Here is a 23404-nt window from a genome sequence, read left to right as displayed (position 1 = left end):
TTCCAAACAAGTCCCAAGTAGGCCAAGCTGCATCTAGCTAACAACAGGAAAACATTGCTTCATCTGGCCTGCACAGCTCCTGATGGCTTTAGGTGTTGATATAATTGAAGAAGGGGTGTTGTATTATTGAAAATCTGGATGCAATTCACCCCTGGGCGAAGGGCCAGGAAAAGACCACTGCCCCACGTGAGACCCGCTTATAGCCTATTTTGTGGGCTGAATTGGGGATGTAAGTTGTAGGCATGGGATGGAATTTCATCATTAGCAAATGAAGGTGAGCAGGAAATCTCATTCCAGTTCTGGGACTAGACTGTCATTGGGTTGGAATGAAAAGGGCATTGAGCACTCTAAGGTAAAGGTCAAACTTTCTCCATTGTCAATAAACCTGGGCAGGAGACGGATCCGATGCATTAACTAGGAAAATCCAAGCGCTGTTGCTATATTTAACCAACTAAAGGGCATTTCTTGCGATGTGGCTGAGATAAAAGCTCCTCTGGCTTCATAAAGGCTCCAACATCAAGTAGAGGGGGCAGAGGGGCAAGTTTTTAATCAATGAAGCATCATTTACAGGCCAAGCACCAGCCAGGGCTGAATTGTAAAATGAAACAAATCAAACTTCCAAGACGATGGTTCACACCAGACCGAGGAACCATTTTCAAAGGGAGGCTTCCTAATGAGAGCTGGGTGGAAAAGGCCCGTTTAGTTTTCAAATGTGCTTTCCATTAAAATGTTTGAGTTGAGGTAAAAAAACACTGAAAAATGAAAATGAATCAACGTCTTTATTGATTACCAAAAATGTTTTTCAGAAACCATTTTTTTGTTTGTTTAAACCAAAACTAGGTTTTGAAAATTAAAAAATAAAAAAAGAACAAAAACATTGGTTTGGGGTTTGAGCTTCTCAATGGAAAATCCAGATAACCTTTATCTGTTGTTTGTTTGTTTTTTTTCAAAATTTCCCAGGGGGAATCACAACCAGCCACTGGGAAGTGGCCTGGATTTTGCTAGACCCCAGAAAGGGAACTGAAGTCTTTTAGTGGCCCTTCTGAAGAGCTGGGTCCAGAAAGGCCCAGAGAGGTGAAGAGTCTCTGGGGAGGGAGCCCTGGGGGACATGGCCCCATATCAGGGCCAGGGCTGCTGAAAGAGCAGGGACAATCTGAGGGAGCCCAGATGGGGCTGAGAGACAGTTTGGTCCAGGGTACTGTGCTAGGCCTTGCTGGACTGATTGAGGCACGGGCCTAGGGATCCGGCTGCAGGTAAAGAGACATTACCGAGGGCTTTGAGGTAGGCCCAGTTGGACTTGTATCCGGGAACGGGTTTGATTTTTATCTCACATGCAGACTGCGTGTGACTCCGCCGGAGAGCTGAGTCACCACAGAGAGAGAGAGAGCACAGGAACATGTACTTGGACAAGGATAGGGTGGCCATATTTCCCTAGGCTGAAAACGGAACACCCGGTAAAATTACAAGCGAGTTCAACAGCAATCAATCAGAACTGTGCAGTACAACCGTTCAAATTAACATCACATTGACTGAGCCTGGTTAAAAAGAAATTCTGTGTAGCTGGATTCTTTTTATTTATCTTTTTATCTTTAAGGTTCACATGGGGAGAGGTGACACACTCCTATATGCCTCTCTTACACAGGAGGGGTGACCAACTGACCTGACCCTCCCTGCCATTCTCCCCTCCATGCCTGGCTGGGCCCCTGGGGCAGACCTGACTGTCCTGCTACCTGGTCTTCCCAAGGAAACACGTAGGGGGACATGCAGGGTCACATGCCCCTGCCTGATTACTGCCAGGGTTCACACCAGAATGTGACCAGCAGCAGCCTTTTGGCACTGTGCAGCAAGGAAGGGATAGAATCATAGAATATCAGGGTTGGAAGGGACCTCAGGAGGTCACCTAGTCCAACCCCCTGCTCAAAGGAGGACCAATCCCCAGACAGATTTTTGCCCCAGATCCCTAAGTGACCCCCTCAAGGATTGAACTCACAACCCTGGGTTTAGCAGGCCAATGCTCAAACCACTGAACGATCTGTCCCCCCTTCCAGCTGCAGGGGAGGAGAGGGAAGGAGGGATGACCTGGCCCATGTCTTTGCAGAGCTCATCTCGTCCACCCCCACTCCCCAGTGGCTGGAAGCAGCTTGTCCCTTCCTGCCCGCACAGTGTGGAAAGGTAGCTAACACCTCCTCCAGGCTGCTTCTGGCCATGCACATAACCCAGCTGCCTCCTGTCCCCCGGCTACAGCACGGGCAGGAATGGGGTTAAACCAGGGGTGGGCAAACTTTTTGGCCTGAGGGAAATTGTATGGCGGGCCATGAATGCTCACAAAATTGGGGTTGGGGTGCAGGAGAGGGTGAGGGCTCTGGCTGGGGGTGCGGACTCTGGGGTTGGGCCAGAACTGAGGATTTCAGAGTGCGGGAGGGGGCTCCAGGCTGGGGCAGGGGGTTGGGAGGAGGTCAGGGGTGCAGGCTCCAGGCAGCGCTTACCTCAAGCAGCTCCGGAAGCAGCGGCATGTCCCCCCTCCGGCTCCTATGCAGAGGTGCAGCCAGGCGGCTCTGTGCACTGCCCCATCCACAGGCACCACCCCTGCAGCTCCCATTAGCCGTAGTTCCTGGCCAATGGGAGCTGTGGGGGTGATGATTGGGGCGGGGGCACCGTGCGGAGCCCCCTGGCTACCCCTACATGTAAAAGCCAGAGGGGGGACATGCTGCTGCTTCCGGGAGCCTTGGCACATATTTGCGGAGCGGCCTCTGACCCCACTCCCTGGCTGGAGCGCGGGAGCATGCAAGCCCCAGAGCCCGCTCCCCAGCGGGAGCTTGAGGGCCATATTAAACCAGCTGGAGGGCCGGATGTGACCCCCCGGGCTGTAGTTTGTCCACCCCTGGGTCAAACCCTAAGGATGCTTTGTGCACCAGGGTCCAGGGAACCTGACTGCAGGGGCTTCAGCGAACCCGGCCAGAGAGGTGGGTCAATAGGGGAGGGTGCTTAGGGACGGAGCAGTCCCGTGCTCCCTGGGGGCAGGACCCAGGGTGCGGATGTGGGGGTGAAGAGGTTCTAACCCCTGCCTGGGGGTGCTATGGAGCCTGCAGGGTCGGGGCGTGAACAGGATGGAAATCGCTTCCCCCCCACACCAGTCCAGAGCTTAGCGGAGGGGCAGAGAGGCTTCCCCATGACAGCGCTGTGTGGGGCTTAGGCACACGCAGGGCTCGGCTCCTCCTGGCCAGCGCCCCGGGCCGGAGGGTCTTGGGTTTTCCTGGGACACCGGCCCAGCCAGAGGCAGTGGGGGAGGGAAGGAGCCTGACAGCCAGGCTCTTGGTGAGCTCAGAGCTCTGAGCAGGGACTGGTTCTCCGCCCAGCGCTGGGCGCGGGATGCACCCTGCCCCCCGGAGGGGATATGGAGGAGCAGCAGGGCTGGGGGCGAAGGGGCAAAGCAGGGGGAGCACGTGAAGGGACGATGGGTGGGCAGCAGAGGCAACGTGTAACAGGCCAGCACCTGCCCGCACTCACCAGCCACCGCAGCGCGCAGCCAGTGCCAGCCGGAAATGAGATGAGGGGGGGCCCTGCTGGACGAGAGCCGGCACGCAGCGGGGGCTGCACTGACGGACCAGCAGGGGCAGCGGCCGGCCCCGCCACCAGCCTTGCACCCCCACCCCCATATTCAGCCACTGGACCCCCCACTCATTGCTGGTGGGTGGGCAGCTGGTGAGCAGGGATCTGTCCATCAGCAGGATCCGCCCATACAGATGGGAGGAGACAGAAAATACAGGACAATTTACCCGTTTTTTTAAAAAGTCGGGACACCTGCAGGAGGGCTTAAATACGGGGCTGTCCCTTTAAAAACGGGACATCTGGTCACCCTAGACAAGGGGTGCTCACAAGAGGCAAGTATGACCCCATTACATAAATAAATTCATCGTCAGTTTTCAAAAAAAATCAAACATTTTAACTGAAAACGATTTATTTTTAACCAAGACCCAGGCATTTTAACCAAATTTTGTTTTATGGGTTCCCATTTTTTGCTGAAAAACTAGAAATTTGTTGATTTGGATTAAAAATATCTGTTGCAAAAATCTTTTAAGGGAAAAAAAATCAATCAGGTCTGATGCTCACCCTTTGGGAGGAATTTCAAGGAATGGAGGGCAAGAAGCTAATCTGTTTCTAACAGGAAGTGTTGTTAAGATATGGGATTAGGGCCATTCTACCCTTTTAAGATAGAATCAGATTTTAGAATGGGAAAGAAAGTAGAACCAGGGCTCGAATTTTAGGCCGGTGGTGGTCACATTTAGAGCTGGGCAAATAACAGATTTTTCAGTTTGTTGGCAATTTCAAAAGGTTAAAAAGAATTGTTTTGGGTCAGACCGAAAATGAAAACATTTCTATAGTTTTGGTAAATCTAAGTAAAAAAAAAATGTTTTGATTCAAATGAAACATTTCTTTTCGAATAAAAAAAAATTAAAATATATGGAGAGATACCTATCTCATAGAACTGGAAGGGACCCTAAAAGGTCATCAAGTCCAGCCCCCTGCCTTCACTAGCAGGGCCAAGTACTGATTTTGCCCTAGATCCCTAAGTGGCTCCCTCAAGGATTGAACTCACAACCACCCTGGGTTTAGCAGGTTGATGCTCAAACCACTGAGCTATCCCTGCCCAAGACTGCTGGAGTATAGACACAAACACCAGTGCAGGCTCTTATCCTTTGCTGACTGCAATGGAATGGAGCTGATTTGCACCAGTTTAGGATCTGGTCCTGGATCTCCTTCCTCTTGTGAAGACCAGCGGAGAAATCACTGGTGTTTTTGTTATAGTCTGCAGATGGAAGGTTACTCCATCTTTCAGCAATCCTGGCTTAATAGTTATTTGTTTGTTAATAGTTAAAGAGTCTTTTCTAAATTATTACCGACTCGTATACAGAGCTGTGATTGAGTTATTGCTTGATGATACTACACTTTGATGTGGGTCTCCGTTTAGGCTGATTACTTGCATTGCTTAATTACAAGGTACATCACTGCTTGTGCTGATTTACCTTTTTGATTATAACAGTATTGTGTCATGTGAGCTGACTAGTTCTCAAGAGCAATTACACTCAGGGAAATCACTACAAGTCTGGAGTATTGGACTCCTACGGGGAACAAGTTGTGGCTTCATTTTTTTTATTTTAATGTTATTCTCCTTTATGGACGTTGTTTATAAATCAATACATTAATCTTAGATAGCTCTTAAATGACGATGAGTTACAGGAAAATCTGTTTCAGCTAGCAACTGGAATTGACCAGTTTCCACACGCAAATAATGTCTGTGCAACATTATACATGGGAATCTGATGACCTCGTGGGTGATTATATACACACAATGGAAAGTAAGGCCAACATTTTCAATAGGGACTAGTGATTTTTAGATACTCAATAGGGGTGGTCAAAATTTTTCATCAAAACATTTTTTAAGCCAAAAATGGCTTTTCAACCAAAACAAAATTATCATTTAGGTCAAAATGTTCTGGTTTTCCAATGAAAATGCTCAATTTTTCCATTGTTTTAATTAAAAAACAAAAACTTCTACAGGAAATCATTTTTCCCCCAAAAAAGATTTTTGAAAACAAAAAACTTTTTTTAAACAAACCCTTCTTATGGAATTTTAAAAAGACTCCAAAATTTCCCACCAAAAAAAAAAATTGGTATATTTTTTTTACCAGCTCCGGTGCCAAGCTTGACCTACTGAAAAGATGGGCTGATTTCCAGGAAGTGCAGAGCACCCACCCTCTGAAAATCAGGGCCCTTTAAGGCATCCCAAGTTCAATTTAATTCAAAAATTAAAGACACTCAGACACTCGTTAGTTACTTTTGAAAGTGTTGGCCCAGGTTGGAATTTATTTTTACTAAATGGGCCTGTCAGTCGGTCAAAGCACCAGGCAGAGTTCCCTAAAGAAGACCCGTGTTGAATGAGTGTTGGAAAGAAGATGGCCCCAGGAATACTGAAGGAAAGACTTTAAGAGGAAAATTAAACTATATATAATGCCCATCGTGAAGGACTTTCTGCTTTGCCGCATTGTGAGCCAATCACTGAACATGGACCAGATCCTCAGCTGGGATACATCAGCAGAATGCTATTTGCTTCAGCTGAGGACTAGCCTCTTGTCTCTTCTGGCACATCACAGGAGTGTTCTCGGATGAGTGTTGATAAAAATAAAAACATGTATGTGTATAATAAGCTTGTGAGGGGTTTGTTGCTGGGGGGACAATGTTTCAGAAAGAAAGAAGTTCTACCACTCTGTGGCAGCTCGGTTATGTTCAGACAAGCAGGGGAAGTGATGTCAGGCTGAATAATTGAGCCTAGTGACCCATCAGTATCCACTGAACAATCCACGCACCTGTCTGCTATTGAAATGGAAAAGCAGAGGTCCCGTGTGCACAATGAAAGCACGTGAAAACTGCCTGCCTGCATCAGCATCTCCTTTGCATTCGCCAGCCGTGTCTGAGTGAGGATAAAAAACGTAGGAGAAGAAGCAGCGTAGGAGGAAAAGCCACGAGAATAATGAAAATAGAAATAGAAACAAAAAAATCTCCGGGCATGTCCGTGGTGCAATCGCGGAGTGAGAGGGCAGGGCAAGAAGACACACCCAAGCTAGCTGTGAGCTAGCTACCTTGGGCATTGAAGGTGCCATCAGTCAAATAAGTGGCAGGGTGGGGGGGACGTGTTTTGAAGATGGAGTAACAGTGGCTCATGCGCAGCGGTGAATCTTTGCCAAACAAATGCATCGACTTGTCATTTTCCTCGCTAGTTATCCAGCATCCCAGTGTCTCAGAGTTGGGGAGCCCCCCCCCCCGATGTTTGACAGGAAGGAAGAGAGTTGCACTCGTTCACTGCTCATAGATGGAGTCGTCCCATGGCCAGCCCCGCCCCGGAGGTCGAAATCAGAAGGGTACATGTATAATCGGATACAGGGGTTCAGATTCATCTTGATAAAAAAACAACGTGCTCTGCAATGAGTGTGCTATGAAAAGCCTCATCTGCCTGTGACCAGAGCACAAGTCACCTCAGAATTGCTACTTGCCTAGTGGCTAGAGCACTCCCCCGGGATACGGGAGAGTCAAATTCAAGTCCCTACTCTGTCTGATTTGGAGTGGCGACTTGAGCCGGGTCTTCCACATGCCACCCAAACCACCAGGTTATTGGCGACTCTGCAGTGGAGGGCCTTCCTCTTATTGTCATGAAAAAACCGGAAAGGTCTTTATTTTGTTGCAACGTAGAACAGGGGAAAATTTTACATCTCAAAAATGTTCAAGGCATGGGAGGGGGAAAACATTCCCTGCCCAGCTCTACCATACGCACATATAATAAAGAGACAACCCCAAAGAGTTTACAATCCATACCTATCACTCTGCTGGTATCTGTCCATGATGGACATACACGTAAGGGGTAGTTCCTCTCTTATGCCAGTTCTCGGCTCAGCTAGGGAGAGGTGGGGAGCCAGCCCCAGCACCCTGCTGCTGCTTGGCCGATCTGAGCCCCACCTCTGGCATGGGATCATAGAGTCATAGATTTTAAGGCCAGATGGGCCCATGGTGATCCTCCTCTCTGACCTCCTGCATAACCCGAGCTATTGAGTGTCACCCAGTATTTTCTGCGTCAAAACGAAAGGAGCTATAGATGTATACCCTGCTTCTCTGCTGCCACAGCACCTGCTGCACCACCACCAAACTCTCCCAACCCTTCTCGTCCTTCCCTCGGTAGCCTTATGGGCTGGGTGAAATATCGTTATGGGTGGAGTTAAAATCTCCTTGAGATTGCGGGGTGTGAACTCACCCTTCAATTAACGTAATTATAAGCATAAGCCCCACCTAAGACAAAAGGTGTGTGTTAGGGTTACCATCTGTCCGGGTTTCCCCAGACATGTCTGGGTTTTTCAGCTTTAAATGGCCGTCCGGGGGGAGATTTCTAATCAAGTAGAAATGTCCGGGATTTCCCCCTTCCCCTCATGCAGAGTGCGGCGCGGCTGATTGGACACCTGGCCTGATTGAAAGCCGCTCGCAGCCACTGGGGCCTCTAGCAGCCAGAGTCCCTCCCCCTCCCCCGCTCCCTCCTCCCCCACAGAGCAGCGCGGCAGTGTTTGAGTCCACCTGGAGCCTGCAGCTCTCCCTCTGCCGGGTGAGCGGGGGGAGCAGGGCAGGCGGCGGGGGGGTGTAGAGGCTGCAGGGGCAGGGCAGGCAGGGGGCGCAGAGGCTGCAGGGTGAGTGGGGAGCAGGGGGCACAGACGCTGCAGGGGTGGGGGGGTGCAGAGGCTGCAGGGCAAGGAGGAGCAGGGCAGGCAGAGGCATAGAGGCTGCAGGGGCAGGGGGGCGCAGGGGCAGGGCAGACGGGGGCACAGAGGCTGCAGGGGCGGGGGGGTGCAAGGGCTGCAGGGTGAGGAGGAGCAGGGCAGGGGGGCGCAGGGGCAGGGCAGGCGGTGGGTTGCAGAGGCTGCAGGGGCGGGGAGGGTGCAGGGGATGCAGGGCAAGTGGGGAGCAGGGAAGCACTTAGCAACCCCCAACCAAGATCAGAGCGGGAAGAAGGAGTGGGAATGCAGGGTGCTCAGAGGAGGGGGCAGAGTTGGAGCAGGGACTTTGGGGAAGGGGTCGGAATGGGGGCGGAGAAGGGGCGGGGTTGGGGCGGGGCTGGGGTGGGGCTGGGGGTGGGGAAGGGCGGAGTTGGGGCAGGGCCGGGGGCGGGACCGGGGCCCCATGGAGTGTCCTCTTTTTTAAATGTTTGAATATGGTAACCCTAGTGTGTGTGAACCCACCCAGGAGCTTTGGGTTAAGTATGGTTGTTTTGGGCATGGGGGGGAAGAAAGAGCTCGCAGAATTGGAGGTTAGACAAGAACAGATGGTGTGAGAGAGGCAGCCTAAAGAAGGAGTTAAAAGCAAGTGGTTGTCTTTGGAGGAAACCTGGGGAGAAGTTTGGGGGTCAGGGTGCAGGCTGAAAAGTGTGTTCCTGGTTCTGTGAGCAAAAAAAGTTGTTTCCTGCTAACAGGGCCGGCTTTAGGCCAATTCAACCAATTCCCCTGAATCGGGCCCCGCCCCTAAGAGGGCCCCACACCCAAGCCCCGGTACGGCGTACCAGCAAGAGCCGGTGTGCCATACCAGGGTGGCCCAGCTTCCCCAGGGGGCAATTTAGAGGGCCTGGGGCTCCCAGGCCCTTTAAATTGCCACCAGAGCCCCACTGCTGGAGCCCTGGGGTAGGGCTGCAGGGCTCTGGGGGCTATTTAAAAAGTCCGGGGCTCCCGTTGCTTCTACCGCCCCTGCCCTTTAAATAGACGCTGGAGCCCCGCCGCTTTCCCAGGGCTCCCGCAGCTATTGGAAGGGCTGGGGTGGTGGAAGCAGGGGAGCCCTGGGCCCTTTAAATAGCCCCCAAGCCCCAGGCTGCTGCTGCTACCCTGGTGGGGCAGGGAGGAGGAGGGGGCACTTACCATACAGGGTGGGCTGTACCCGCACCCTCTGCTCACACCAGCCCCACACCCCCTGCCCTGCCCGCAGCCAGCCCCTGTCTCCAGCCAGCCCCGCACCCCCTGCCCTGCCCGCACCAGCCCCGCACCCCCTGCTCATAGCCAGCCCCTGCCGCACCCCACTGTGGCCCTGACTGAAGCCAGCCAGCCCCACATCTCTCCCGTCCGCACCAGCGCTGCACCCCCTGCCCTGTCTCCAGCCAACCCCTGCTGCCCCCCCTGCCTGAAGCCAGCCAGTCCTGCACTCCTCTGTCTCCAGCCCTGCCAACCCATGCCGCACCCCCCCTGCGGCCCTGCCTGAAGCCAGCCAGCCCCACACCCCCTTGTCTCCAGCCAGCCCCGCACCCCTTGCCCTGCCTGCAGCCAGACCCTACCTCCAGTCAGCCCCTGCCCTGCCTCCAGCCAGCCCCATGTCCACTGGTGCCCTGCAGTTCCCAGGGCAGTAATCCTGCACACCTGCTTCAATGTGGGGGGCAGGGAGCAGCTGGGACCCACAGATGTGAAACGGAGCTCATTTCTAGTTCAGGCCCATCTTTTTAAAAAAGAACTTTAGGTAGGGTTAACATACATCCATATTTTCCCGGACATTTCAGGCTTTTTGGTTCTTAAATCGCCGTCCGGGAGGAATTTTTAAAATTTAAAAAATTCCTCCCGGGAAAGTACGGACGTATGGTAACCCTATTGGTACAAAAAATACATACTGTGGCACATCCTTTAAATCAGAACTTTTTATAGGGAACCGGTTGCTAAGAAATGAAAGGCTCTTTTTAACATGGTTTTTTTTTAGTCATCCCTGCCGGGGCCCCGCCGAAAATGTTTGAATTGGGCCCCGCACTTCCTAAAGCCGGCCCTGCCTGCTAATGGATTTCTTCTGCCTTTAGAGACACAGGCAGAGGTGCTGGAACTGGGGGTGCTGCCGCATCATATACAGCATTTACAGTTCAATGTCTCTCAGCACCCCCACTATACAAATTGTTCCAGCACCCTCGGACACAGGATTCCACGCACTGGAAATAAACAAAATCACATCAGAGAAACACCTGACTACCATCAATTTCTACTCCCAGCTGGAACACCGACAGGGCCTCCAATTTTAACTATCCTCTCTGGCCAAAATGGGGCAACGGTACTTTGCATGCAAGTTGCATCTGCTGGCTTTGCAGAATCATTGCAGTGATCTGTGATTGATGCATGAAGTGGAAAAAATCCCCCTTCCGTGTGTGAAGAGAATACAGACCTGCTGCTGTGAGCTCACTTCTGTACTGTGCTGATTCATGGACAGGCAAGTTAGATGTAGCCAGATAATGAAATTCAGCACAACCCACTTCCCACTCTCTCTGAACTTCAATGGAGATAGGCTAATTTACGCCAGCTGAGGATCGGGCCCACACTATCTGCATTTACAAAGCATGCGTCCCTGTCTCCAGAACCTCTCTTCTATAGCTGGGTGAGCCGCATTTTGCAATACAATCAAAATCTCAGTTCCTTAGGACATTTGTTTCACAGCAATGAAAGAGTAATTAGTTCCTTTCATTCCTCGCAAGTTTCTACAACCTTTCACCTCTTTCCCTCCCTTTCTGCATTCATTAACAATAACAAATAACTCTAGGCAATGTTTTCCAAAAAGCTTTTAACACGTTTTTAATGTTCTTCCCCTGACCACATTCAACAAGATGGACAAAATTTTCACCTATCACACAATCAGAAACTGCCAGACAGGGCTGTTAATAAGTTTTCCAGCCGCTGCTGTGTTACTCCAGGAAGCATTATTTTTTTAATTGACTAGAAGGTTTGTATTTATTAGATTTGGAAGGGAGTTCAAATGAGATTTTCTGTTTATGTCTGCCCATTAATTATCACATATTGTACTTGCAATGATCTTTCCTATAAGGTTCTACCGCTGGAAGTATTAATATGCAATTAACTATAGTTAGGACTAGTGTGGTGTTTGCTTGTATGTCTTTATGAAAGTCTCACCTTTCAAACAAAAAACAACAAAAAAATTGCTTGAGAAATGTTCCTCTTCTTAGAAAGCTCATTAACCTGAAAAAAACATTTATTACGTAACTGGGATAAATAATAATAATGCACCAATGGAAGCTTAGATCAATGCCAAATTATTCCGGATTTTGTAGAACGAAAAACTTTCCACTCCCACACACACTCGAGATTCCATAAATCATTATTAAAACAAGTTTTGTGAGCTGTGAGCTGAAAATAAAATCTAATTAAAATGAAATTGCTGGAAGAATTAAGAGATTTGGCTTTGCACAATAAAATGATGAGCAAGGTTTTCATGCAATGGAGACAGACTATTCCAAAGAGCTGCTTGTCTCCGGTGATATCTCAATCCAGAAATACATCCTTTAATTGATTTTTTTCCCCGTGACTAAGAATCCTCACTTTTGGGCTTACATTGGTCAACAATTTACCAAACCCCTGCGGGATGATTCCCATAATATTCAATTAAGTATCAAAGAAAAATCAATCCGTAATATACCATTCTGCAGTTCACTTTTCCATTGTTCTGAGAGTTCTGAGAGACCTTGCTGCTTGATAATTGTTAGTATACTAACCTTGTTTGTCAAGCAAGGCATAAAGAAACTTACTTCAGGGCCTGATCTAGTGCAATCAGTGGAGATACTCCACATCAGTCTAATGGGCATGTGACAGCGCAGAGTGGCCCCGCACTGGTACTGCAGGGGTTAACCCTTCCTTCCTAGCAGAGGAAGCCACGCCCCCTGAGGCTCTGCTGGGCATGCTCCAAGTGGAGAACAGGTATAAAAGCCTGCAGAACTTCTCAGTCTGGGCTAACCACCAAAGGGGAAAAAGGCACTTTACCAGCTCCTGAGGAGGGACAGTCTGTGCACCAGGATCTGGAGGTCAGCCAGGCTGGGATGCACCCTGATGCCCAGATGAAGTACATCACAGTGGGGGAACAGACCAGAGGACCCCCTGAAGCAGAAAACATGGAGTTTATGGTAGGAAGTGACCCAGGGGGACTTTAGAGGAAAATGGCATTAGAGCTGCACAGATGCTTGGCATGTTTTGGGCAGATCCCCACTGAGCTGGTGGCAAGGGGAACTTGCCACTACCGGGGCCCTGGGTCAGGACTTGGTGGAGAGGGCAGGCCTGGGTCCCCCTACCAACTCTTCCCCCCCCCCATGCTGTGGGAATCATACAGACTCTGGCTGCTAGGCCATGCTACCCTGTCTGAGAGGGGTGATTATATGGATGCCAGCCATTGGGCTGCACTGCTCCAATGCTGGAAGTGATTTATATGGACCCTGACCATTGGGCCACACTGCCCTGACACTTGGGTGAGTTACATGGACTCTGGCCACTAGGCTGTACTACCCTGCCTGTGAGGGAAGAGTTATATAGACTCTGGCCATTGGGCTGCATTGCTCCAATGCTGGGAGCGATTTATATGGACTCTGGCTGTTAGGGCACACTACCTTGCCCAAGGGATGATTGCGTGGAGAGAGGCCATTGGGCCACCCACAGAGAGGCGAGCATGCGAACTTGGGAATGGTGAGGTTCTGACACCCCACTCCACCCCTGCCGCAAAGGGGCAGTGTGGTGCCAGGCCTGCCACAGGGCACTACAGATCAAGCCTTTGGGGTGACTCTGGGTGTGGTTCTCAAGAGTCTACAGGTAAAATGTTCAAAACCATAGAAGTCCCATTTCCAGAGGGGATTTGGGCACTTAAGGCCAGATTTTAAGTTATTTAGGCATTGATCCACTCAGCATTGTAATGCCTAAGTGACTTAGGGTACATCTGCCCTTCAAAATGGCAGTGACATTCCCAGCTCAAGGAAACAAACCTACACTAGCTGACCAAGCCAGCACACCTAGAAACAGAGGTTAGCTGCAGTGGCGCAAATGGTAGGAAGGGTTAGCTGCTCAAGTACGTACATAGCATCTTGGTCAGGGTCATACTAGGGCCAGCTAACCCCTTGTGTTGCTGTGGCTACACTACTCTTAGTGTGCTGGCTTGATCATAGCTAGCTATGATCATGTCTCCTTCAGCTGGGAATCCCATGACCAGTTTGATGTGTAGACACACTCAAACAGCGAGGTCCCATTTTCAAAAGTCAGGATTGTAGTTGGGTGAAATTTTTTCACCAAAAGTTTTTAGAAAAAAATCTGGATTTGTTGACACCAAAATTTCATGAATCATCCTTGGCTTCACCAAAATGTTTGTTTCCAAACCAAACCAATTTGGAAAAATAAAACATTTTTGAGTTTTTTCTATTTTTTTTTAAATGAAATGTTTTCACTCTTCAGTTCATGGCTATTTTTTGTCTTTAATTTTTTTAAATCAAAATGTTTAAAAATGCTGAAAAGGGAAATGAAATATTGTTTCCGTTTGAATGAAATGCTATTTTTATTCAACCTGTAATTATTTTTTGGCCTCTTCTATTCATCAAAAACTTCAAAAAAAAAAATTTTGATTCAACCCAAAATGAATATATATATATATATATATATATATATATATATATATTTTTTTATTGCTTAGTGAACTGAAAAATCCATTATTTGCATAGCTCTGTTTAGGAGCATAAATCCTACTGACAGTCAATGGGATTTAAGCTTTTATGTGCTTAAGTCACTTTTGAAAATTGGACTTGACCTCCTGAGTCAATGAGGGTAACATTTTGCAAAGTGCCAAGGCTCCTAAATCGCATATCTCCAATTAACTTTTCAGAGATGCTAATTCTCCTGCAGTTCCCAAGGGAACAGCTCTGAAAAGCCAATGGGACGTGTTCCTCTAAAGCATTTAGGTGCTTTAGAAAATCCCATCCTGTGTTTTGAGGTATTGAGTTGAAAATACTTGTCTCCGTTCTCATAAATGCTCCACACCATTACAAGTGCACTCGGCACAGTACTGTGCCCTTCAAAACCTGAACTGTCCCATGTGCAGAGTTTAGGTAGGACTCTGTGGACCCAATTAACTTCTTGGCTTCTGCAGGTGGACACCAGGTTACAGAACCCAGGTGTTAGGAAGTCCGTCTGGAGAGGCATAGGCACAGCATTGCAAGTTGCTTTCAATCCCTGCCCCCGCTTAGACTCCAGAGCTCATTGACGTCCCCTACAAAGCGGAGGCGGCAGTGAGGATTGGCTGGGGAAGAGTTGGGTCACTCCAGCAGCCACCAAGTGGGAGGGTTTCAATGAAGTGCCAGCTGGAATGCAGCATGTATCACCTACAGTAACAGTGGGTATAATTAGAGCTTGGGCAGGAAATGCTGTTTTCCTATAATTAGGCTTGGAAGTGTAGCGAAGCGATGACTCACTGGTGCAGCGCCTCCTGCTGGTCGTCTTGGGAATAGCTCGATTCCAGCCCAGAGCGCCCTCTGCAGGCCGGTGGCTCACCTACCACTGGCCCCATGTCCCTCTCAGACCCCAGTGCCCCTTTCCTCAGGGCTCTGCCCCAGCAGTACCCCCTTACTTTGGGTCTCCCCTCCCAGGGGAACCCCCAACCCTCTTACCCACCTTGCCTCAGTGGCTACTGCCAGTCGCCATCTAGCCCCCACTCACTGGGGCAGATGCAGTCTGTCATGGCCACTCATCACTGGCAAGGGGGTTGGACCAGTTGCCTCTGCCTAATCCTGGGCTGCTCCTCCCAGCCCCAGTACCCGCATAGGCCTCTATCAAGGTCTCAGCCTGGGGAATTGCCAGGCTAGAGTGCCCCAGCTCCTCTTCCCTTTCCCCAGCCCTGTTCTGTCTCAAGTACCATCTCTCCCAGGCAGCCAGGTCCTTCTCTCAAGGGCTAGAGAGACTCCCTGAGCTCCTGCCCCCCAGCCCTCTTATAAGGGTCATCTGGGCCCTGACTGACCTGGCCACAGCTGTGGCTACTTCCCCTCTCAGCCTAGGTTGGCTGCTTTTACTCCTTTTCCCCAGCCCTCTCCAGGGCTGCTTTTACTACTGGCTCCCCAGGGCTGTTTTAGCCCCTTCAGGGCCAGAGTGGGGTGACCACCCCACTACAAGAAGGTTTACATTTGTCAGTAAACATGAATTTCACCATACACGCACAGACAAAATATCACCATCGACAATAATTGAAATGTACAGCTAGGGGAAAGTAAGAAAAATGTTTGAGAACGTCAGGATATTTACTGTGTATCGTTTGTCATGTGATGACAATTCGAGATTCAAAAAATTAAAGCTTTCTATGGTCATTAAATAATTATTGTCTGATCCCCCTATAATGTCCTGCAACTGTGAAAGTTTAAAGGAATGAAAACTGGAAAAAAAAATACTTAATCGTATCTGTCAACATGTTAAAAAATAAAAAAAATCTAATTCTGCCAAGTTGACCTATAATTGGGCAAAAAATGAGAATTTTTGGTGAAAATTTGATGGAAACTTTCTTTGAACTTTTGTTGAAAAACTCAAAGCCCAGTAATTCTAAAATGTTGCTTTTTGGCTGCTGGAAAAAAAAATTGGTTTCCAGTGTTTGAATGAAAAAATGCCCACAATCAGAAAATTCCCATTTGTTCAAAAAGCCAGTTTCCATTGGGAATAAAACAAAGCATTCTGATGGGAAATGGTCGACCATCTCTGGTGAGAATATTGCTTATTCACTAAATAGTGCTTGTAAAGTATCATTGACTAGGTTAGGGGGACAGGCCCCCTGCACATGGGGAAGATGACAAATGCCCTGTCTCAAAGTGCTGAGGCTCAGGCGCTTAAATACCTTTGAAGATCTAACTTCCATTCATCCCAGTGGACATTGGGCACCTAAATCCCTTTGTGGATCTGAGCCGTACACACTAACCAGACAAAGCACGGACTAGGGAGAGATTGAAGGGAGATGTTCAGCCAGCTATCCGTTGGCCTCATGATATTTTTGAATGGGAACACCTCCCTCCATGAATGGCCGAGTTCCCTTCTCTTTGTTCTACAGTCAATTAGAGTGGTCCAGATATCACTGCTACTTTAGTCTGCAATCTCACTAGTTTAGAGGGCCCAGCTGAGATCCGAATGAGCTTAGGGCAGTGTTACTCAGTGGCCTGCAATGAAGATCTTTGCAGTTTCAGGCTTATCTTTGGCTTCTGCTCTGACCCCACCCCCACAGCGAAAATGGGCCTCTAAAATCCACAGAGTTCTTTAGCTAATCTGTTCCCCTCTGTGCAGTTTAACATGGTGAGTCATCACAGTGGCCTGAGCAGGGAAAGGGAAGTCACAGATGTTCTTCCAGGTCAACTGGAGCAGAGTTAAGACATGGCAAACTGAGAATAACTCCTCTCTCTACCTCCCCTTGCGCACAGCTGAGATCAGGTTACAGCAAGGCAAGGATTGAAGTATCTATCAGTCAGTGAACACATCAGATGCTAAGGAGGGTCCTGACTAATGGAGATCTCCTGTCAGGGTTTAATCAAGCTGCTGAAGACTGGCTGAACATCTGGAGCTAATCAAGCTGTAGGAGATTGTGATGGGTCCAGCTCCTGGCTTGGTGATGAACCCAGCTGTCATTAGCTGTGGGTTGGGCATCAAAGGGGCTGGCAGCTAATAAGTCCTGACTCGTGTGATGACTGTGCATTGCTCTTGGGTAATATTCTTGATTAATCTAACAGGGCCATGGCAGGACAATGGGAATTTTCCAGGTCTAGAAGTCAGCAAATGGATAAATATTTAGGTGGAAGTGATTTAAACATTAAATTAAGTGCAAAGCTCCCCAGAGATTATGTGGATTTCGGTTGGTGTGTGGGTTTTTGTCAGAGCAGGAGGAAAAAATGCCATACAATCTTAGCTGCCTTTAGAAAGTGATCCTGCAATGGAGCAAAGGTTCTAATCCGCAACAAAGTCTGGCAAACCAAAACAGATCTCTCCTGCGAGATTATCCCAGCAGAAAATGGGCTTCTTACACTAACTGCTCCGAAAGGCTGAATGTTCTAATTCACTTGGCCATACCATCCATGGCACAGTATAGAAAGCAACTCTGGCTTGCTGCATTAGCTGTCCAAAACCACTGCACTGCAGAGCTATAAATGATGATTTTTACTAGCACAGAGTTCCCTTCTTTCCATGCACTGAATTAAAGCCCCAGTGGCCTTTTTAACTCATGGGTTTTACATTCCCTTCCTCTTTAGGGGGTTGAGGAATTTCATTCTAGCAGACTTGAGCTCTTTGCACCAGCTAGTTAACATGGTGTTAAATGGCATTCAAGGACACTTTGCAAGACGTTTTAATGATTTCTTTTTAGTGGCCGTAATGAGCTTTAAGGCTGAGTTTTGCAAAAATGGCCGGGAGATGTGGATTGGCACTGGGCATCTCAACCCGAGGCAATTGTGAAAATCTTATCTTAAAAATCTTAACTCTACAAGACACAAACTACCTAGGTAAGGATTGTTGATTATGCAGACTCGGGGCCTATTAAAGCCAATGGAGGCACAGTCAGTGAGTTCATTAGGGGTTGACTCAGACCTAAAAGCAATGTAACACTCAATAAACAATTTGGTGACATCTTGGCCCTATTGACGGCAATGGCAAAACTCCTATTTCCTTCACTACGGCCAGGATTTCACCCTCTGTATTCAGATTTACCTAGCGCCGGTGGCTTGCGTATGAGAGACACTATACATCACCTCCTCCACGCCTCCGATTTTTCTAAGCGAAGTTCCCTTCCAAGAAGAGTAGGCTGGGGGTAGGGTGATGACCTACAACTCAGAAGGCCCAGGTTCAATTCTCTGCTGTACCACCAATGTCCTGTGTGAACTTAGCCTCTCTCAACCTCACTTCCCCATTTGTACACTGCAGATGCTAGCTCCTTCACTAAGGATCATGAGGGACTATGGTGATGGGGGAGCTGGATAAGTAGCTTTGACAGATGGATTGAGCTCTATAGCACAGGAGACCTTTATATTCCCTGTGCATTCTTGTTTAGAATTAGAGCCATTTAAAGAGTACAGAAAGTGGTTTTCATGTCTAACTATGGTGACATCACCCCGCTCCACAGTTACTCAGGGTAGATTTATACCGTTTGTTGCTTACCAGGATTTGGACAACTGCTGGCTAATTAGTGAAAATGTCTGGGAATCCAAAAGCTCCACTTATGTTAGCAGGAACCATTCACACCAGAACCATTATTTCCTATATGTTGGTTGTTCTTCATCGCTATGCTTAAAAAGCATCAGCCCCTCCAATCAAGGAGGAGAAGTCACACCATGTGACTTAGAAGACATATCACACGCCACGAGGGATTAGCTGAAGACCGGGATGAAAAGCCTGCTGGCAGAAATGTGTTCGCAATAATAATTCAGCAGATACTTGTAAGTAGAGACATTCATATAGACTGGGATTGGTTTGTAAATGACTCCCAAACAGAAGAAAGATGGGAATGTATTGGATAATTTATTCATCTTGAATAATTGAATCGGTTCTAGTTAGAATCCCTCTATTCCTGGCATTAGCACACTTCTTAAACTGGCAGTTTAACCAAGAGCTGAGAGTTTCAATCGTCGAGGGAATACAGAAAAGCATCCCTACTTGGGACAGCAGTAAATCACATGCTTAACTTTAAGCACCTGCGTAAGCACATGCTTAGAGTAAACTATGTGCTGAATTGCACAAATCCAAGGATTTAAACTGAAGCTGTGTGTCAGTTCCTTGCATTGCTTTTAAAAACTGCAGCCTCTCTTTTCATGAATCCACATCTTGTCACTTCCCAGTATAGCTAAGCTTTATATAGAGAAATACAGCACTGCTTTCAAATGTCCCATCCCTTCCTATTAGGTCCTTTTAAGAAGGCATGCACCTTAATGCTTTGCTATCTATTTCTTTTTCATTTGTTTACTGATTTTAAAAGTATCGGACGTATTTCTCCCCAGTACCTATCATACTACCCCCAAACAGAATAACTTCCCTTTTTTAATTTTGCAGACAACAAATATATACTTCACTTTAAAACTCCTCAGCTTGAGTGAGGCAGAATGAATACATCACTAGAAGAAACCTCCCCGGCATATTTTGAACAGTTCCAATGTTAATCATTCGACTCAGCTGACATGCCTTTCAAATACAACCAGGAATCGGATCATCTCTATTTCCTATCATTTTAAAATGAATCATTCCCTTCTCCCTTTTGGTGTTGGCAATACATAGAAGAGGGAGAATATATGTTAATATCTGGAATACTCCTCTTTTTGAGGACATAAGCCCAGATTCTGAAAAGCATGTAAGCATGTGCTTAAATTTAAGCATACTCTTAAATCATCACTATTCAGCAAAGTACTTAAGCCTGACCTTATATTTTAAGTTAATGGGACTTAAGCACATGCTTAAATGCTGTCCTGAATAGGGATGGACTTCCCCTGTGCTTAGGTGCCTAGCTGAATCAAGGCCACAGTGCAGTATGGCAGAGAAGCAAATACAAGAATGTTTTCTATCCATGATGGTGCATCTGTTTCCTCTCTGCTTCGTTGTGCCTTCAGGTGGCCCCTTGTCATGTGACCCTGTGGCAGACTGCCAGGTGCTGGGACCGGGTCCCCTTCCACTCGGGGCGAGCTGGCTGGCCTTTGACTCTTTCCCAAGGGATGTTTCAACATTAAAATGAATCAGTGCCTCTAATCCTTTGTTCAGCTGATACAGGCTGAACCCACGTGCTGCAGCTGTCCTGCGGAAGCAAGCCCGGCTCATGGGCTAGCCCTCCCTGGGGGAAGGTCTCTGCGACTTCATTTAGCTCTTTCTTATGCCTTGTCTAAACACAGAAGCTAGACCTGCTTAACTTAAAGGGCAATGTCACAGGGTATACTGGCCCTTTCAGGGAAGAGGGGGATCAGAAGACCCCAGTTCAGGAAGTTGAAATGAACAAAAACCCCGGAATGGGTGTGTAGCAGAAGAACAGAAGCAGTCTTCGGGAGTTAGTAGTTGGTGGGGGGGGAAAGCCCTAGGACACTGTCCCTTTAAGGGCCTGGGATGGGGAGCCCTGTAGTGTAGGGTGGGGCAAGGCGCCCCTCTCTTCCAGCCAATCAGGAGGCACCTCTGGAGGAGGGCAGCTTATATACAGCCTTCTGGCTCAGAGCAGGGGAGATGCTGGGATGAGAAGCAGGTCTGGGCCAGGAGCTTGAGGCCGAAAGGGCTAGGAGCAGTGGCCCTGTGAAGAACAGACTGTAGCAGGAGAAGAGCTGTGTTTGGGGGCCAAAGAGCCAGAGATAAGTGAGACCCCTTCGGGTTGCAGTAATGGGCTTTATATGGGGGACATTAAGGGCTTTATAGGGGGGACATTGGGATTGGTTCAATGCGCACACCGAGCGGAGGGTGGTGGCACACCTCATCAGAAAGACTGTGTGAAGTTTGTGAGGGGCCCTGAAGAGGGAAAACAGAGGGAGAGTGCTGCAGAGGGCCCTCCGGCCATGAGGAAATCGGAGGTAAGGGGACCTCAGAAGGAAGCTCAGAGGGTGAGCCTGGGGAGTGGGGGCTGCTGGGAATCCTATCCTGGCTCTAAGAAGCCTGTGAGGCACAAGTATTACTAGATGAGAGGGAAATAAACACCTCACTGTGTGTTTGACTGAAGCCATCTGAACTGGCCAGGCAGCGAGGTTCACTCAGTAGTGACAGACAGAGGCGCCCCATGACAGCCCCATACATTTGAACTGGGGATCACTTGGTATAAGTGGGAGACATCTTGCTTTCCTGATCCTCTGGAAGCACCCAGGTGCCTGATCCTACTCCAGCATCCTCCACTTACTCCTGTGTCCTCCACCATTCAATCTCTCTCTGGTTCCCATGTGTTTTTCTGTTGGTAGAGATTCCCAGCAGCACGAGTCTGAAAGCTGAGCCTCTTCCCATTAGCAGCTAACTTACCTGACCTGCCACAGAGACAGTCTTCTCTGAACTCGAGTTATCCCATAAAGGGCTGAGGGGGATTTTAAATCTGCTTGTCTGATGATCCCCATCATAGGTCAGCAGCAGGGTTTGAACCTCTAGCCTTCAATTGACACTGCTTAAGCTAAAAGAACAACTTCATTTTTTTGGTAGCAGTAGTAGGCTATTATCCTTCCGTGGGCCAACAATTCTACAATGTATAGTACACACTTGGCCAGTATTTACTCCATGCTTCCCGATGTGCAATACACACTTTACTCTTCTTCTGTATAAGCCACTTTGCCACCATGTTTGGCTCTTAAGGAATTTGTGTGATTTCCCCCTTTTCCCATGCTTGAGTTGGGGGTGGTCTAGAGGGTTTCTGAGCATGCATGCAGGGGGAGGGGATGGCTTTCAGTTTTCACAGCAGCGGGAGCAAATCTTGTGCCCGGCAGGTGAACATCCTACACTCTAATGGCTCTTTACGGCTAAAAGGTCTGTCTTCCCTGCTTTGAGCTGTAGAGACCCTTGGTTTTTAACAGGGATGTCTTTTAGCTAACGGGTTTTCCAGCCAAGGCTGCAATTCCTGATGCTGGCACTGCAGAGGACCCTCCAACTTGTTAATCCAAACAAACCACCTCGCACCAAGCCCCCCCGACACGCTCTCTTTCAGCCAGGATCCAGGGACAATCTGTGTTTGACACAGGGCGGCATCGTTTATAGCATGGCTTTTCAGCCGGGGCTCGGCAAGGTGGGATGCAGCGGCTGTGGAGGAAGAAGTCCATCTGCTGTAGGGCATCCAACACGCAGCTTTGTCTGGGGTGAAGTCAGGGAGCTAGGCAAGCTGCCAGCAGTGACTAAGCACATAGCGGAGGTGATGTGCTGAGAGCCATGGGGGAGCAGGGAGGGAGTTATGCAAGCATTTCTCTAGCTCAGCCCTCGCTAGCCACTTAGCTACACAGTCATAGAAGAGTAAGGGGGGATTTGATAGCAGCTTTCAATTACCTGAAGGGGGGGTTCCAAAGAGGATGGAGCTCGGCTGTTCTCAGTGGTGGCAGGTGACAGAACAAGGAGTAATGGTCTCAAGTTGCAGTGGGGGAGGTCTAGGTTGGATATTCAGAAACACTATTTCACTAGGATGGTGGTGAAGCACTGGAATGGGTTACCTAGGGAAGTGTTGGAATCTCCATCCTTAGAGGTTTTTAAGGCCCGGCTTGACAAAGCCCTGGCTGGGATGATTTAGTTGGGGTTGGTCCTGCTTTGAGCAGAGGGTTGGACTAGATGACCTCCTGAGGTCCCTTCCAACCCTAATCTTCTAAGATCCTATGATTCTATTCCCTGGAAAAGGGAAACCCGTTTGCACCCAAGCATGCTGTAGGCTTCGATTTCTGGGCTCTGCTGAAGAATGTTGCAAAGACCCCTAGAGATGTGGCATTTCCCCAGGAGATGGGCATTAACCCCACCGCTGCACAGGTCCAGATTGTTAGCTACTGTCTAGCCTACACATGTGGTGCCTTGCCATTCTTTTTCTCTGTTATCTCCAGCGATGATTTGCCTGCAATGGTCTATATGGCTGTTTTTTCACCAAACCACTACTTTGTTGAAAACAGCCCTGGCACACAGCCTGAGAGTGGGCTGCGGAGTGATGCAGGGGCCCCCACCCACCAAGGCCCTTGCTGCAAGGGGGCCAGTGGGCCTGTGTGGCAGCACATCCACCGCCCCTCCCTGGGCCTCTCTGGTTTGCACCAGCCATCCCCCAAGAACTCATGTACATGGCGTTGGGGGATGCCTTAGGAGCGATGTACCCTGCAGCATTGCCTCTTCCTCACAGCAGGACCACACAAGGCTCAGTGTGCAGTGGGGTGGGGGGGGAACCAGAGAGGATTTCCCCATTGTGAGCCACAGGCAGACCTGGGGACTCAGGACTTTGTCTCCCAGAACCGTGCTTTGCCTCACTAGACTGTGCTTCCTCCACGTACACACACACACACACACACTCCATCCCCTGCCTTTTAATTAACACACAGTTTGCTTTGAATGGCGCCAGGAATGGTGTCTAAGGAAGAGGCCCGCAAAAGGGCAAGTCTTCTGATTTGTTTTGGACCACTCAGTCCCAG

The sequence above is a fragment of the Terrapene carolina genome, unplaced genomic scaffold (genome assembly GCF_002925995.2).
Source record: "Terrapene carolina triunguis isolate 2854851 unplaced genomic scaffold, T_m_triunguis-2.0 Scaffold35098, whole genome shotgun sequence".
Classification (NCBI taxonomy): Eukaryota; Metazoa; Chordata; order Testudines; family Emydidae; genus Terrapene; species Terrapene triunguis.
The sequence above is the reverse complement of the archived record's forward strand: the minus strand, read 5'-3'. Positions refer to the sequence as shown.